The following is a 5,498-nucleotide window of genomic DNA, read 5'->3' as shown; positions in this document are numbered from 1 at the left end:
AAGACCAACCCAATTTTGGACCACACACATAAAGACAAGGAGAACATTCTATAACTTTCAACCACCGAAAAATCGTGTAAAGGACCGATTCTTCACAACAATTCAAACAATTTAAGAGAGAGAGCGCGAGAGATTGAAGATCGGTTTGTTTTGCCATATTCAAGCAATGGTTCAACGAATATAGGAAACAAAAACCCACTGTTACGAACCTCTAGTCCCATTCTTCACCTTTGCCATTTCGTCTCTTCAAAACCCTAAATTCGTCGCCTTATCTATGCCCCGATAATTAGGGGTGTAATCGAACCGAGTCGAACCGAATAGTGGTGTGCTCAAGTTTGGTTTGTTTAGTATCGAATCGAATCTCGAACTTTACGTACCGAATGCTTTGAGGCTCACGAGCGGCTCATGAGTCTAATCGAATCTATACGAACTTTCTAAATTTATATTTATATTCAAAATATTGATTATTTTATTTTAAAATTAAATTATTTTATTCAAAATAATAAATATATTAATTATTTTCTTATAACAAATAAAATTAATTAGAGATTTAATACAATTATTATTAATTTTAGTGGATAAATAAAAGTTGTATCTACTAATAATTTATATTTTTCAAGCTAAATCACTTGACGAACATGTTCACGAGCTAACGAGCCGAATACTACTAAGCTCAAGTTTGGTTTGTTTATTTATCGAGCTTCTCTAAACGAACTTGAACGAACTTTTTTCGAGCCGAGCTCCGAATAGTTCACGAGCTGTTACGGAGCGGGCTCGACTTAATTGAGGATAACTAAGCCGGGAAGCCGCGACGAAGGACACAGTTATCGACGGCGATAGAAAGGGAGTTTCTGTCACGACCGGACTTAATTAAGGATAAATAAGCCAGGAAAACGTAACTAAGGACACAGTTATCGACGGCGACAAAAAAAGGGGTGAACAAATAATAGAGGATCGAACTAAAATTTGTTTAAAGAAGGGAAAACTTATAATACACCTGATGTTTAGTCACAAGACTCGAACAGACTTGTAGGTTCAGATAAAACTGGCTTAACTGAAAGAACATAAAACCTAAGAGTACGCAGCGGAATAACATAATCTGATTACATGTATGAAGACATGTATCCAAGAGTTCATTCATTTAACTTATGACAAAAGCTCCGCTCTTCACTTCATCTCCATCAGCCACTGCTCAACCTGCACATTTAGAAATATATGCAGGGCTGAGTACGAGAGTACTCAGTGGGCACGTATGCCTAAATATAAAATACATGCATCATAAAACTGTAAATTGTCATGCCATTATAAACAGTACAGCAAGGGAGTTTTAGCTAAATAGGCCCAAGCTTACTAAATTCATTTGTGGTTCTTAAAGTTCGTCTGCAGACTAAGTTCTCTTGTATTCTATCATATCTGGAACTGTGTGCCGGAGAGGTGGCCACCTCTCACGAACACTTGACCGGCCAACCCGCTAGATGACTCACGGTCATTGGTGTACACTAGTCAAGGCAGGATAGCTATCAACTGCTCAAGACCCGAATTCGATTACATCATTGGCAAAGCCAAAGCAGATAGATATCATACTAAAACTGAAACATTTTATGGCAAGACAATACTTGGAATAACTTTAATTCAAAGATTTTGTAACGAAATAACTTGTTCAAAGGTAGCATTAAACTCGTTTGATAGACATATAAAACTGAAATTAACAGTTAATTCATCTCATGCATTTATCTGTATAAGAGGCCTACGCCACGCAGGGGATCTCTATATACGTATAGTGAAAGTAATGCCTACCTGATCCTTAGTGTGGAAGAGAGGTGATCTTAAGCGGTGGTACCGTCCTGTGAACCAATTCCTACAAGACGAGTTCTCAACTCTTAGCACATATCATGGATAACAAAAACCGTTGTCTACTTGGGATCTCTAGGTCAACCTATTCCCGGACTTACAACGCAAAATCGAACTAGGGATTATGCATTTTACATACGTTAGCTTATCTTGATGCCTTATCTAGGTTAACTCACTCATTTTCATGAAAACTTTGCACAAAACATATCCCAAACTCGTCATGCACATATACATAATATTTCATGAAACATCCTTTAAAACCAACTTTCAAACTTAGAAAATAATTCAACAACTTGAGCTCTTAAGGGGCTGTTTTGCAACAGACACCAATTCTGCCTCGGATCTCTAAATGAGGCTCCAAAGGACATTCTGGAAACTAGACATTTCAATGATCATTCTCCAATTTGAATCGAATGAAACAGGGTTCAAACGAGCAAGATATGCCCACTCAAAGATGGGTACTTAACAAGCAAAAATCTGGAAATTTTAGATTTCCAGATTAGAACCAAGTCAATGGGCCTTATTTAAAAATTCATATCTCCCATTACAAAAGGCCACTGGGAACTCCAAGGGTCAATCTGAAAACTAGGGAGAGAGTGTGACACTCTCCAGTTGAATTTACCCCAAGAAGATTCATGGTTTAGGAGATATTAACATCCAAAGTTCAGTGCACAAAAAGAGTTCAAGTTCGGCAGATTCAAAGTTTAATTCAGAAAAACCACTTTAGGCTTTACCAAAAATTCTACAAATGAACAAATAAGTTCCCAACATGTCAATGGATATTCAATATAAAAATGGGCTTGAGAATCAAAGATTTAGGTTGGCCTTTGCCACCTCAAAGTCGTAGGTTTGTAAAACCTACTGGAGGATACACAGAATAAGAACTAGACTTCAAAGAATTATACCGGGCATTTCCCTCATCCAAAAATAGTGAGGCCAGTTTCAAACGAAAGATAAGGGAGTATAGAGTATCATATTAATGTTTCAAAGGGTTTTACCGATTGAAACGTGACTTATGGCCTCCCAAAGATTGTTTACCAGAAATGCATTCCAGACGGGCAGTGATGTTTAACAATTCATAAATAAATTATAAGAGCTCTAAAAATTCTGAAAATATACCATAGTGTAGAAAACATATAAAATATGATACATAATTAATTTGGGAATTTTTGGGCACCGTTTGGACGACTGAAATCGCCTTGCAAAATACTGCCGGAGCAGTGTGCTTATGGCAGATTCGCAGCTTTACCTCATGCACGATTGTTCACCCAATAAACTCTACCAAAATAAACATCCAAGACCATAAAACATATCCTCACACAATATAGCACACATATGTGTAAAAATCCGTGGTCTTAAAGTATTTTCAGTTGAGAAGACAAAAGAAAACTCACCCTCGAAGCACAACCTTCACTCTAACTTTACGCCCTAGTTTTCCCATGCTCTCCCTTGCTTTGATACTCCTCTTGGGGCTTCAAGGGCTTCTATGGAGTGTGATAATGGTGGGAGAAGAGTCTTGGGAGTGGGGGAGATGTGGAGGGACGAAAATGGAGAGGGGAGAAGAGAGTGAGAGCACTTTCTTGCCTTAGCACTTTCTTGGAGTGAAAATGAATGGAATGGGAGAAGTTTGCAGCCACTCTTGCTTTTGGGGAGGCTATGCACGAAAATTTGGGGTAGGATAGGGTGGGGGTGGCTGCCACCAATGGAAGGTAACTTGTGGCATGCAATTTGGTAGTTCCAATGCCAAGTCATGATGGTTCTTGTCCCCTTTTGAATTTTTCTTCTTTTCTTTACTTGTAGCGTTGGCAAGCGTTGGGATTGGGTGGCGTGAGTGGTGAAGTGATCTAAGAGAAGATCTAAATAAAATCCTTCAGTGTCGGTCACTCTCAGTATTAAAATACTGGTTTCGTGCTTGCTAACATCGATAAATGCTAAATTAAATCCGTAGATTCAATCCGTTCGTCATTCTAATACTTAAATTAAATCCGTAGATTTAATTAGCTTCAAAGTCGGAAATAATTCACGACTTAAGTAACAATGTGAAATAAACTCCATCATAATAAATAACCCAACTTAGCTAAGTTGGTTATAACTCGGAAAAATAATAATTCATCGACTCAAGGATTCTCATCGCGGTCTTAAACACGCGAAGATAAATAAATGCATACTTGCTAGTGTAGTGACTCTGTCTCCAAAATACGAAATTCATAAACATAGATGAAAACATAAAACGCTTCAATTACTGGCAGATAGAAAATTTAACACACAATATTGTAATTAAAATACTGATAAAAGAGCGGGTCACTACATCCTACCCCTCTTAGCAAAAATTTCGTCCCGAAATTTGCATATCTCTACTAAAAAAAAGCTTAGGGTTTTTCTTCATAGTTCAAGTCTGGGCTAAGGATCATCTCTCCTTAGTGGATGTTCTAGTTGCATTTTTCATCTCCTTTGTCGCGTTTATTCATAGTTTTTTGGGCGTTTTCATTGAGTTCTTGAGAGTCTTTGGTTTGAATTGTTAAATTTGTGTGGAATAGACTACTCGTCCGTGCTCGTGTTGTTTTTACAGGTTTTGGACCCATTTTGTGGAGTTTTGGATGAAGCGTAGTGGAATACGCGAAGTGACGAGTCCATAGGCATGAACGGGGCAAGAATCGGGCATCGGATGAGCAAGAACGGGGGCTGGGAAGTCCGTGTGTCGGAGGACACGCGGCCGTGCGCGAGGACGGGCGCCGGGAAGTCGCGCGGTCCGGGCATGCGGCCGCATGCCACGGCCGCGCGAGGATGCAGAACCCGCTGGAAGACCGCGCGGGCCAGGCGCGCGGCCGCGCGAGGAGACCGCGCGAGCTCGCGCGGCCCAGCCATGCGGCCGCGCGAGGAAGACAGGAAGTCTGGGAAGATCACGCGGTCCGGGGGGCGCGGCCGCGCGAGGTGGCCGCGCGAGCTCGCGCGGCCCAGCCATGCGGCCGCGCGACCAGCCCGCGCGAGGCGCCGAGTCAGCCCAACTTTTCCGCTTTTTCACCTAAAACGCGATTTTTGGAGTATTTTCGAGCTAGACGACCTAGGGCATATAAATACCATCTTTTAGCTTATCCCAGAGATCTTTTATCATATTCTGACTTTTCCTGAGAGCTGTGAGACACGGAGCAAGAGCAAGACTGAAGAATCTCGACTTCTCTACGGTTTTTCATAGTTTTATGTTTATTAGTTTTATTGAGATTGTGATTGTTAGTCATATGTCTATGTGTGGCTAAATCCCTTTTTCCCAGGGTTTAGGGAGTAAACATGATTCGAATTTCTGACTGTTGATTTAATTAATTGAGATTTATATTCCTTTCTATGTTCTTGTTATAATTGTTTGCTTTATTGCTTGATCACCAATTTAGCATTATCATAGGTTTTAATTTGAGATCGGGAGATGATAATTATAACCTGAACTAAGAACATAGAACACATTTATTCTAATTCTAAAGGGAATTAATAATTGTGAGGGCGTTAATCCTAGGAACTTTTAGGAGTTACATGTTAGAAGTGTGATCCAGGGATCGTAGCCTTGCATGTAATCAACGATTTGTATGCCACGGGAGTGGGTATGAATTAACTTTGAGATTGCCTTAGGAATTATCTCATTAATTGAATCAATCATG

General features: G+C 40.0%; 1 long non-coding RNA gene across 1 annotated transcript; it reads right to left on the bottom strand.

The window, feature by feature from the left end:
- Window positions 1-947: 947 nt before the first annotated feature.
- Window positions 948-3,614, bottom strand: LOC131022549 (uncharacterized). Its single transcript, XR_009101332.1, has 3 exons — window positions 3,246-3,614; window positions 1,798-1,858; window positions 948-1,197 (listed from the first exon to the last, which is right to left on the bottom strand). It is a non-coding gene; the product is annotated as an uncharacterized LOC131022549 (long non-coding RNA).
- Between the last annotated feature and the right edge of the window lie 1,884 nt (window positions 3,615-5,498).

Source organism: Salvia miltiorrhiza, chromosome 4 (genome assembly GCF_028751815.1).
Source record: "Salvia miltiorrhiza cultivar Shanhuang (shh) chromosome 4, IMPLAD_Smil_shh, whole genome shotgun sequence".
Classification (NCBI taxonomy): Eukaryota; Viridiplantae; Streptophyta; class Magnoliopsida; order Lamiales; family Lamiaceae; genus Salvia; species Salvia miltiorrhiza.
This window is presented reverse-complemented; position numbering and strand designations above follow the sequence as displayed.